We start from the raw sequence: 13586 nt of genomic DNA on the forward strand, positions 1-13586 counted from the left end.
AACTACTGTGAGGGGGCACATATCAGGACATAACTACTGTGAGGAGGGCACATATCAGGGCATAACTACTGTGAAGAGGGCACATATCAGGGCATAACTACTGTGAGGAGGGCACATATCTGGGCATAACTACTGTGAGGGGGCATTTGCGAGCATTACATCTGTGAAGAGGGCACATATCTTGGCATTATTACTGTGAGGGGGCACATATCTGGGCATAACTACTGTGAGGGGGCACATATCAGGGCATAACTACTGTGAGGAGGGCACATATCAGGGAATAACTACTGTGAAGAGGGCATATATCTGGGCATAACTACTGTGAGGGGGCACATATCTGGGCATAACTACTGTGAGGGGGCCTGTGCGAGCATTACATCTGTGAAGAGGGCACATATCTTGGCATTACTGTGAGGGGGCACATATCTGGGCATAACTACTGTGAGGGGGCACATATCAGGACATAACTACTGTGAGGAGGGCACATATCAGGGCATAACTACTGTGAAGAGGGCACATATCAGGGCATAACTACTGTGAGGAGGGCACATATCTGGGCATAACTACTGTGAGGGGGCATGTGCGAGCATTACATCTGTGAAGAGGGCACATATCTTGGCATTATTACTGTGAGGGGGCACATATCTGGGCATAACTACTGTGAGGGGGCACATATCAGGGCATAACGACTGTGAGGAGGGCACATATCAGGGCATAACTACTGTGAAGAGGGCATATATCTGGGCATAACTACTGTGAGGGGACACATATCTGGGCATAACTACTGTGAGGGGGCATGTGCGAGCATTACATCTGTGAAGAGGGCACATATCTTGGCATTATTACTGTGAGGGGCACATATCTGGGCATAACTACTGTGAGGAGGGCACATCAGGGCATAACAACTGTGAAGAGGGCACATATTTGGGCATATCTACTGTGAGGGGGCACATATCTGGGCATAACTACTGTGAGGGGGCATGTGCATGTGCGAGCATTAAATCTGTGAAGAGGGCACATATCTTGGCATTATTACTGTGAGGGGGCACATATCTGGGCATAACTACTGTGAGGGGGCACATATCAGGGCATAACTACTGGGAGGGGGCACATATCAGGACATAACTACTGTGAGGAGGGCACATATCAGGGCATAACTACTGTGAAGAGGGCACATATCAGGGCATAACTACCTTGATGTCTGGTCTTTAGGCTTCAGTCTGATCCTCCACTGCCATGCTTGCGCCGTGTGACCGACACCACCAGGAGTTGGCCCCTCCTCCTTTCATCTCCCGCCGGCTTCTCTTACAGCAGGGCGCTCTATCGCTTCAGTGCCCGCCCAATCTTACCAATCAGGGGCGTAGCTAGAAATGACGGCCCCATAGCAAAAAAATGTATGGGCCCCCCCCTCCCGGATCTCCCACCCCCACATACCTATCGGACCTCCCACCCCTTCCAGAGCTCCCACCCAAACACCCCTCCAGGACCTCTAATCCCAACATCCCCACACCCCTCCCTAGATCCCCACTCAGTGTCATCCACAGATCCCCCCCCCTCAGTGTCATCCACAGATATTCCCCCCCTCAGTCTCATCCACAGATATCCCCCCCCTCAGTGTCACCCGCAGATCTCTTCCCCACCCAGAGCCGCTTCCTAGCTAATTTATTCACTGCACTTGCCTCTGTGAAATTGAAGAGAAGCGCTGTAATCTCGCACAGGCGCACTGGCAGAGGCCAGGAAGACAGTGCATGCACACCTCGATGCAACTACCAGTGCACCTGTGCGAGATTACGGCGCTTCTCTTCAATTTCACAGAGGCAAGTGCAGTGAATAAATTAGCTAGGAGGCGGCACTGGGCGGGGAGATTGCAGGCACAGGCAGCATCGCTTTGCTGCCTGTGCCGTTCGCAGCACACGATAAAGTCCTGTTACTGCGCGGGCCGCATGACACGGCTTCGCGGGCCGTAGGTTGGGCATCACTGCTATAGAATATATGACTTAAAGACAAATACATTCTAAGAAACTCGTCTGGTTTGAGGGAGAACAATGAATTTCAGTGTTTACCAGGGATAATGAAGTCCTGTTATATCCACAAGGTTGTATGCTTGATTAACACACAAATGGCTGGGTACAAAGTTCCAACATCCTAAAACCCACAGTGAAATGTGAATATGATAAATCTATCTATCCTGCATATACTTTATATCTTTTTTCAATATATAGTGGATATCCAAATATTATTAATCTATAATAGCAAGTTATAACAATTAGGATTTTTATTTATTTTTATATATCAATATATTCTAAAATAGGCTTTATAAGAAAATTATAGGTATGATAAGACACTGTCCCTGACTGAATACATAGGAATAGGGACAACACTTAGATTTCATTTTAACATACATTATTCATTTGTTTTAAGTCATCTATTTAAAATGACTAAGAGATAAATCTGTGAATCACACTAATATGGATAAAGACTTTAAGAATTATACAGGTGATATGACATTTATCCAAGCGTAACAAAGGGAACCGTCCTTAGAGTCAGTGTCCTATCCAAGACTGCCCTCTCCTGGTAACTCAGGAATAGACTAGACAAATACTAAGCCTATTATACATCTCCACGCCCTCCGGATGACATCATAGGTAATGGGGGTGGAGATCTCAGAGAGGGACAAGTTAAAAACAGGGTTAGGGGATACTCAAGGGGGGGACACGGAGATACATGAGAGAGAGATTGACGGACTCATACACTAAAGGGAATACACAGAATCAAGAAAACTACTCGCCACCATCTTGCTTGCATTCATGAGGCCTATTAAAATCCAGATATCTGGTAAAGTATAATTCTCATTATCTACATGATTGATAGAAATTAACTGGCTTGATATTTAGTAATCCCTGCCTTATTGCGGATGTATAATGTTAAAGTTGCCACGCCAATATTAGTACTATTCAGTAAAGGTGCATATTACTGAATATGATATCTAAATTGGTATCAGAGGAAACACTGTGCCTGAAATCCATATTTCAGGAGTTAATATTGAGCCCGATAATTGGCGATACTATACTAACGGATATCTGAGATCGGTTTATAGATTGAGCAGAGCAAGTATTTGGGTGTACAATATCCTCATTGAATTGTTGAAGTATATCTGATTGTAATAGTATATATTTACCCGTATTTAGGGGTACTACATGCTCATATACAACATTTGGTGGATGCCATCTCGTGGATAAATCTAGGTATTGCACGTTAGGATATACAGTTGCAAGAAAAAGTATGTGAACCCTTTGGAATGATATGGATTTCTGCACAAATTGGTCATAAAATGTGATCTGATCTTCATCTAAGTCACAACAATAGACAATCACAGTCTGCTTAAACTAATAACAATGTTACCATGTTTTTATTGAACACACCATGTAAACATTCACAGTGCGGGTGGAAAAAGTATGTGAACTCTTGGATTTAATAATTGGTTGAACCTGCTTTGGCAGCAATAACTTCAACCAAACGTTTCCTGTAGTTGCAGATCAGACGTGCACAACGGTCAGGAGTAATTAATCTTTACAGAACTGTTTCAGTTCAGCAATATTCTTTGGATGTCTGGTGTAAATCTCTTTCTTGAGGTCATGCCACAGCATCTCAATCGGGTTGAGGTCAGGACTCTGACTGGGCCACTCCAGAAGGCATATTTTCTTCTGTTTAAGCCATTCAGTTGTTGATTTACTTCTATGTTTTGGGTCGTTGTCCTGTTGCAACACCCATCTTCTGTTGAGATTCAGCTGGTGGACAGATGGCCTTAAGTTCTCCTGCAAAATGTCTTGATAAACTAGGGAATTCATTTTTCCTTAGATGATAGCAATTCGTCCAGGCCCTGACACAGCAAAGCAGCCCCAAACCATGATGCCCCTACCACCATACTTCACAGTTGGGATGAGGTTTTGATGTTGGTGTGCTGTGCCTCTTTTCCTCCACATATAGTGTTGTCTGTTTCTTCCAAACAACTCAACTTTGGTTTCATCTGTCCGCAGAATATTTTGCCAGTACTGCTGTGGAACATCCAGGTGCTCTTGTGCAAACTGTAAACGTGCAGCAATGATTTTTTTTTGCACAGCAGTGGCTTCCTCTGTGGTATCCTCCCATGAAATCCATTCTTGTTTAGTGTTTTATGTATCGAAGATTCGCTAACAGGGATGTTAGCATATGCCAGAGACTTTTGTAAGTCTTTAGCTGAAACTCTAGGATTTTCCTTCACCTCATTGAGCAGTCTGCGCTGTGCTCTTGCAGTCATCTTTACAGGACGGCCACTCCTAGGGAGAGTAGCAGCAGAGCTGAACTTTCTCCATTTATAGACAATTTGTCTTACCGTGGACTGATGAACAGCAAGGCTTTTGAAGATACTTTTATAACCATTTCAAGCTTTATGCAAGTCAACTATTCTAAATCGTAGGTCTTCTGAGAGCTCTTTTGTGCGAGGCCTTATTCACATCAGGCAATGCTTCTTGTGAAAAGCAAACCCAGAACTAGTGTGTGTTTTTTATAGGGCAGGGCAGCTGTAACCAACACCTCCAATCTCATCTCATTGATTAGACTCCAGTTGGCTGACACCTCACTCCAATTAGCTCTTGGAGATGTCATTAGTCTTAGGGGTTCACATACTTTTTCCACCTGCACTGTGAATGTTTACATGGTGTGTTCAATAAAAACATGGTAACATTTAATTCTTTGTGTGTTATTAGTTTAAGCAGACTGTGATTGTCTATTGTTGTGACTTAGATGAAGATCAGATCACATTTTATGACCAATTTGTGCAGAAATCCATATCATTCCAAAGGGTTCACATACATTTTCTTGCAACTGTATTAATGATTTTTGTTGATTAAACTTTTTTCTATATTTATGTAAATAAATCATTTATATTTTGCATGAAGGTGTTTTAAATGTCCACCTTGTAAGATCAAATTTTCATTAATCCTTAATTTTTCTTAGTAAAGCGTTTTGCTTTATTAACCTTGACAATGCATTTTTAGGCTCCTTTCACACCTGCGTTCAGGTGTCCGCTCGTGAGCTCCGTTTGAAGGGGCTCACAAGCGGCCCTGAACGCAGCCGTCTGGCCCTAATGCATTCTCATTGGAGGCGGATCCACTGAGAATGCATCCGCCTGCCAGCGCTCAGCCTCCGCTCCGCTCAGTGAGCGGACACCTGAACGCTGCAAGCAGCGTTCGGGTGTCCGCCTGGCCGTGCGGAGGCGAGCGGATCCGTTCCGACTTATATTGGAAGTCAATGGGGACGGATCCGCTTGAAGATGACACCATATGGCTCAATCTTCAAGCGGATCCGTCCCCCATTGACTTTCAATGTAAAGTCTGAACGGATCCGCTCAGGCTACTTTCACACTTCGAAAAATTTTCTAAGTTATAATGCAGACGGATCCGTTCTGAACGGAGCCACCGTCTGCATTAATATGAGCGGATCCGTTCAGCACGGATCCGCTCGAACGCTAGTGTGAAAGTAGCCTAAGAAAGCCATTGGAGACAGTTCTAGCTTGGAGCTGATTATTATTCGGCACCTGGCTCGGGGGCGTGCCTCATGGCAAGAGAGGATTTTTAAATCAGAGTATGTGATAACTAGGGATGAGGGAAATTTTTTTATAGTACAAATTAATTTATTGCGTGAAGTCTCGCGAGACTTCGCAAAGCAAAAACTTCAGCTCATCTGAGCCAATACATTCTAATACTCTGCTCCGTACAGTATTAGAATGAAGTTTTATGCAAATTGACTTTGGATGTTTCCTCCAAAGTCGATTCGCTTATCCCTAGTGATAACACAATGTGGTCATGATTAAGACATACAGTCGAAACACATAGACCTTGCCTGTCTGGTCAGTCTATGAATTTTATAATAAAGAAATAAAAAAATAGGATTTTATCCTGAGCCTGCTGCTGGATTTTTTTCTACTGTTTGGATTGATTCCTGGTCCGGGATCTGTGCACGGCGAAGGACGACGGTGGGTGAGCTGAAATCCCTTTTTATTTTAATTATACATGGTGCCCCACTGTCGTGTGAATGCGGCCTATAAGGCCCCTTTCACACGGGCGAGATTTCCGCGCGGGTGCGATGCGTGAGTTGAACGCATTGCACCCGCACTGAATCCTGACCCATTCATTTCTATGGGGCTGTTCACATGAGCGGTGATTTTCACGCATCACTTATGCGTTGCGTGAAAATCGCAGCATGTTCTATATTCAGCGTTTTTCACGTAACGCAGGCCCCATAGAAATGAATGGGGTTGCGTGAAAATCGCAAGCATCCGCAAGCAAGTGCGGATGCGGTGCGATTTCCACACATGGGTTCTAGGTGACAGTCTATTCACTGTATTATTTTCCCTTATAACATGGTTGTGGGGGGGAGGGTTAAAAAAAATAAAAAAAGTTAACTCACCTTATCCCCATGATCGCCTAGTTCCCGGTCAGTCTGTTCTTTAGCTGTGGCTAAAGGACCTTTGGTGATGTCAGATCACATGCTCCATCACCATGGTGATGGACCATGTGATTGGAGCATGTGATCTGACATCACCAAAGGTCATTCAGCCCACAGCTAAAGAACAGACCGGGATCTACACGATCATGGGGATAAGGTGAGTTAACTTTTTTATTTTTTTTAACCCTTCCAGCGCTATTATACTAAGCATTCTGTATTCAGAATGCTATTATTTTCCCTTATAACCATGTTATAAGGGAAAATAATACAATCTTCAGAACATCAATCCCAAGCCCGAACTTCTGTGAAGAAGTTCGGGTTTGGGTACCAAACATGCGCGATTTTTCTCACGCGAGTGCAAAACGCATTACAATGTTTTGCACTCGCGCGGAAAAATCGCGGGTGTTTCCGCAACGCACCCGCACATTTTTCCGCAACGCCCGTGTGAAACCAGCCTAAGACAGGATTTTTTCACCTGTCAAAAATATCTGAAACCTGACAGAACTGGCACAAGCTGAGCATAACTGATGATTAAATAACCCATTCAAACATGTATTATAATAGATCAGTTTTTCCCTGTTTTTCCATTTCTCTGATGGAATTAAATACATAGTAAATGCCATTAAATAAAACAAAAAAACATGTAACCCCCCCCCCCCCCAAAAAAAAAATATGACCGGAATAAAAAGCTATAAAAACATATATTCAAACAAGGGAGAGTAAATAGCGGGTGGCACTGCTTATGTCCTACTTATTGTGCATGTATCTCATATAAACACATTCCGTCCCAGACAAACAATCCAAATTTTCAGTTGTGCTTGGCCCAACAAAGTCCTTAAAATGATGCAAATATAGAAGAAATAGGCAGCGCTCACCAATTTCGGCTTAGGCTACTTTCACATTAGCGTTCGGGGTTCCGCTTGTGAGTTCCGTTTGACGGATCCGCTCCGAACGCAAGTGTGAAAGTAGCCTTAAATGTCTTCACCTTTATTTCAACAAACTTGCAGTAAAAACAGAAGGTTGTGGGGCGGACAGCGATCTCACACACATTATGTTGCCGCAACATAATGTGTGTGAGATCGCTATCCGCCTCACAACCTTCTGCTTTTATCGTAAGTTCGTTGAAATAAAGGTGAAGATGTTTTTAAGCCTAAATTGGTGAGTGCCGCCTATTTTTTTTATATTTGCATCATCTATAAAAACATATACACCAAAGTAGTACCAATGAAAGCACACAGACAGCACTGTTGAGGGAAAAACTGAATATGGCATTGGGGGTTCTATATTTGTAAATAGTTATATACTGTATTTTATTTTATGTTGTTATCTAATTTTGTATGTATGCCCATTGTTACCAGTAGGGATATGTATGGAAAAGTTTAGGCAGAAACAGGGCTAACCACCCCTGTTGATAGGAGTGCTCTAGTCCTGCTTCCAGCAAGGAGGGGAGGAGTGAGGAAGCACACTATAGAGCTCCTGCTCCTAAGAGAGGTTCTCCAGAGAGATCACTTTCATCAAGAACTCAAGCAAATCCTTGGGAATTTAACTAAGCCAGCAGGTGAAACGCACGTCGAGGTGGACTCTCTGGTCTAGCGGTGTGATGCCACATCATCATGTCGCAGGGTATGTGTTTCTTGGATTTCCTTTTATCTTAGGCTTTCCTTCTACTACTTTTCTGTTTTGGGGATTTTTTTTTTATCCATACACTTTCTAGATTATCACAATAGATAGTGTGCTTTCCTCATATTAAGATATGTGGCACTTTATTAAGGATATATAGTGACCATTTCAATGTTATTAGTTATTTATCAAGGGCTGTTATTTAGAATTGGATTGTGTCACTGTAGTCTTCCACATATTACCTATTAGGGACTTGACTTATATGTTGCATATCTTGCTGTACTATTTCTCTACTTTTTTCTCCATTGAATATATATTTGCCCTTGTGACATGATTTGTGGACCGCACCGCTAGCGTGCACTCTGCAGTGTTGGGATTTTCCCTTCAATAATATACAGCAACAATAAAAAAAAAAAATTGTTTTGGCTTGCTCTTTTTACTTTTGTCTCTGGCTCCAGAATTTAAAGACACTGCTGTGAGGTGAGGAACTACGACTAAAACACCCATCACCCAGAACTTTAGTAGGCCAGTACAAACTAAATGCTAAATTGCAGCCATCCTGCCACAATCTTTACTGGTTCCAGAAAAGATTGCACTCAAATCCTGTTGCTATGCATTTAATTCTTTCCTCATTATTCAATACTACATTTTCACTGCACCGACCCCCAGGAAGCCTGAGTGGGTACACCATGACACAACACTTCATCAGGGTTACTACCACTCCTATCCTCTGAGTGGGCTCACTGCAGGAACATAAAACAAGTGATTTTTTTTTTATTGTGAAAAAGTAGTTAATAAAATGCAGTCAATAATTTAAATGCCCCCCAAAATAGTGCCATTGTAAAACACAATTCATCCCAAGCTAAACAAGCTGTCATACATTGACAGAAAAATAAAAAGATATGGATTTAAAAATGTGACAATGATAAAAAAAAAAGGGGTTCTCTGGGAAAATGGTCACCAGCAACCTGTCCTAGAAGATGAGTATATGCCCAGGGGGTGAGGGGGCAGGGCCTAACTATGCACTACACTGCTCTACAATACATGGTAATGTGATCCTGTCTATGATATACCATCATGACTGAGCATTAGGTAGTATATGCAAGTGCCAGAGTGTAATGTGTAGTGAAAACCAGCCCTCAACCCTTAGGGTCCATTCACACATCCGTATGTGTTTAGCAGATCTGCAAAATACAGATATCAGCAATGTGCGCTCTGCATTTTGCGGACCGCACATCGCCGGCACTCTCATAGAAAATGCGGACCCATTTTGCGGACGTGTGAATGGACCCTTAGGCAGCTCTGCAAGTGGAGGCAACCAGTCCTCGTCGCATTCTAGGACAGGTAGCTTTAAGACCAAAGCTGCCATATCATTTAGGGTATATTCACATTGGACTTTAAAGGTTGCATATTTTCTGTTGGAATCCATTGCAGATTAAGGTTATCTGCACACATTGCATATTACGCGCGTTTTCCATATCGATTCTCAGTCAGAAAAGCCACAGCATAATACAATTAGCAAAATGTATGACATTAGACAAATCTCATGTACACTTCGCTTCATTATCTGCGGAAAATTACTTGCCTTGCACATTTAGCAATCAGTAGCCTGTCAATTATGTTTGCAATTTTGGTGTGAATTTACACCGTTTCAATGGAAGGGTGGTAAACCGCTTCAAATCCGCACCAAAAACTGCAAGTAAACACATGTGGCTTTTGGTGCAGAAACGCAGAGATCTGCATAGGAATTTGTGCTGATCTTCTGCAAGTTTATCAGCATTTGTGTGCAGATACTCTAAAACTTATTGTTGCAGATTTAGTTGAGGAAATGTGTATTTGACATTTGCAGTGTTTTCATTGCAAAGGGTGAAATCCGCAATGACAATCTGGAGCATAAGCTGACATGGTTGCAGATTTAAAGGGGTTGTCTCACCTCAGCAAATGGCATTTATCATATAGACAAAGTTGTTCTGCGCATTTTGTGCATAATAAATGTATGTAATGTGCTGTAAAGATTATACTGAAATGTTATGTTTGACGTTGCTGCCATCTAGTGGTCAAAGTTAGTTTCTACTTTGCCAGAACTTTACAAGTCAGAAACCTTTAACCTGGAACTGTATTTCCTCCATTTCATGACTGCTCCTGGATCTAGCAGACTGCATGCAGAGGAGCTCTTGATCTATTCCTGGATTTATGGTGGAATTGTCTGTGAGTACTCTCACTGATGGAGTGAGGCTGCTGTATTATGTTTTATGTACTGACACATATGTTTGGTTTATATTGTAGTTTTACAAAGTTATTCAGAAAAGAGAATATATACAGTGGCACTGATTACAGGTATTTATAGTCAGAACACAGAAAAGCATCATGGGACTGCCCAGGGGCAGGGGTGTTTCCACCTGAGCTCCCAAGATTTACATAAACCTTATCTAAATATCAAAATGGTGAGAAAACCACAGTTTCTATTTAGGATTCTTGAGGAGAGGCTTATTTTTATATATTAAAGTTAAAAATGAGCATTGACAATGGCCCTGATCTAGTTATATTCCATCCTCATTGTAAACAGAACAGGTCATGTGACCGCTGGGTTGCAGTCACATGGTCCATCACCATAGCACTTGAGCACGCTGCTTCGGGGCTGCGATCCAGCCAGTGTTCGGGTGCGCCTCACGTGACCGCATGTGCTGCAGTCAAGTGGTGCGCATCCCTGGTGCTGAAGAAACCGATTGGCGCTGTCTATGTCCCCAACCAGCTAGAGCTCTATCAGGGTGAATAGGACTTCACACTCTCCCTACTGCCCTGTGCACACAGCATCAGGGAGCCGACTATGGCAGCCAGGGCTTCACTAGCGTCCTGGCTGCCATGGTAAATTATTGGAGCCCCATGCTTACACTGCTGGGGCTCCGATCAGAAGCTGCCACTGCCACCAATGAAGAGCAGGGGACCCTGTGGCCACTGCCACCAATGATTTTAATACTGGGGGGTTGAGGGGGCACTGAGCCACCAATGATTTTAGATTTTAAGACTGGGGGGGGCTGAGGGGGGGGGGCGGGCACACTGCGCCATCAATGATTTTAATACTGGGGGGGGGGCACACTGTGGCACCAATGATAATTAACCTTTAATACAGGAGGCGGGTACTGGCAGCAAATCAGCGGCAGTTAACCCCTCAGGTGCTGCACCTGAAGGGTTAACTGCCGCTGATCACAGCTCCCTGTGAAAGGCAGGGTGCCGGCAATGTGATTCTGCTGCCGGCACCTGCCTCCTGTATTAAAAGTTAAAGACTACCTTTCGTGGGTTTGGACTTAGTTAAGTTACCAGGCGACATAAAGCGGCCCCCGGGATCTCCCTGCACCTACTATTATTCCTTGGCGCCGCTCCGTTCGCCCGCTGTGCCCCAGTTACAGTTACGGAGTCTCCTGCTCCGTATGCCAACGGGCTATGGGCTATGCATACTCCTGCAGCCCCAGCCACCAGAGAGGCCTACACTTTCCTGTATTGTGCAAATACGACCACCGCTGATGGATTGCAGGGTGGTCGTAACCATAGAAACGAGCAGTGCATATAATCTGATGGAAAAATGAATCCAGCCAGCAAAGGAGGCAATATGGACAATCACAATACATTAGTAAGTGCCTTGTATTTACTTTCTCTACATGATAAATGCCATTTGCTGAAGTGAGACAACCTCTTTAATATCTGCACCACAGGTTAATTTCCACTGTGGATTTTTATGTGGTGTGGATCAGTTTAAAGCGGTTGTCCAGATTTTTTAAGTGATAGCCTATTGTCACGAACAGCACATATGCAATACGACAGGCCACAAGGGGCACTCTGGCATTCATTGCACCCGTGACCTTGGATGTGACTGTAAGGGGACATCCATTTTCGCATTTGCAACGAATGAGTTAATCGCCCCGCAAAGACATCCACACACAACGCTGTCACTAGGGCTGCAGTAAACGATTATTTTAGAAATCGAGTATTCTAATAAGAAAAAATGAATTAATAGACTGTTTTCCTATATAAAAACTCACCAGACCCCCTGCCATCAGTCCCCAACGCCCTTCGTTCTCCCCCAGTGCCATCAGCTCTCTCCCCTTGTGCCATCAGCTCAGCAGGGATAGTGCGCTCGGTGATGTCACAGTGCAGGGATAGTGCGCTCGGTGATGTCACAGTGCAGGGATAGTGCGCTCGGTGATGTCACAGTGCAGGGATAGTGCGCTCGGTGATGTCACAGTGCAGGGATAGTGCGCTCGGTGATGTCACAGTGCAGGGATAGTGCGCTCGGTGATGTCACAGTGCAGGGATAGTGCGCTCGGTGATGTCACAGTGCAGGGATAGTGCGCTCGGTGATGTCACAGTGCAGGGATAGTGCGCTCGGTGATGTCACAGTGCAGGGATAGTGCGCTCGGTGATGTCACAGTGCAGGGATAGTGCGCTCGGTGATGTCACAGTGCAGGGATAGTGCGCTCGGTGATGTCACAGTGCAGGGATAGTGCGCTCGGTGATGTCACAGTGCAGGGATAGTGCGCTCGGTGATGTCACAGTGCAGGGATAGTGCGCTCGGTGATGTCACAGTGCAGGGATAGTGCGCTCGGTGATGTCACAGTGCAGGGATAGTGCGCTCGGTGATGTCACAGTGCAGGGATAGTGGGCTCGGTGATGTCACAGTGCAGGGATAGTGGGCTCGGTGATGTCACAGTGCAGGGATAGTGGGCTCGGTGATGTCACAGTGCAGGGATAGTGCGCTCGGTGATGTCACAGTGCAGGGATAGTGCGCTCGTGATGTCACAGTGCAGGGATAGTGCGCTCGGTGATGTCACAGTGCAGGGATAGTGCGCTCGGTGATGTCACAGTGCAGGGATAGTGCGCTCGGTGATGTCACAGTGCAGGGATAGTGCGCTCGGTGATGTCACAGTGCAGGGATAGTGCGCTCGGTTATGTCACAGTGCAGGGATAGTGCGCTCGGTGATGTCACAGTGCAGGGATAGTGCGCTCGGTGATGTCACAGTGCAGGGATAGTGCGCTCGGTGATGTCACAGTGCAGGGATAGTGCGCTCGGTGATGTCACAGTGCAGGGATAGTGCGCTCGGTGATGTCACAGTGCAGGGATAGTGCGCTCGGTGATGTCACAGTGCAGGGATAGTGCGCTCGGTGATGTCACAGTGCAGGGATAGTGGGCTCGGTGATGTCACAGTGCAGGGATAGTGGGCTCGGTGATGTCACAGTGCAGGGATAGTGGGCTCGGTGATGTCACAGTGCAGGGATAGTGGGCTCGGTGATGTCACAGTGCAGGGATAGTGGGCTCGGTGATGTCACAGTGCAGGGATAGTGGGCTCGGTGATGTCACAGTGCAGGGATAGTGGGCTCGGTGATGTCACAGTGCAGGGATAGTGCGCTCGGTGATGTCACAGTGCAGGGATAGTGCGCCCGGTGATGTCACAGTGCAGGGATAGTGCGCCCGGTGATGTCACAGT

This window comes from Bufo gargarizans, chromosome 3, assembly GCF_014858855.1.
Source record: "Bufo gargarizans isolate SCDJY-AF-19 chromosome 3, ASM1485885v1, whole genome shotgun sequence".
In the NCBI taxonomy this organism is placed as follows: domain Eukaryota; kingdom Metazoa; phylum Chordata; class Amphibia; order Anura; family Bufonidae; genus Bufo; species Bufo gargarizans.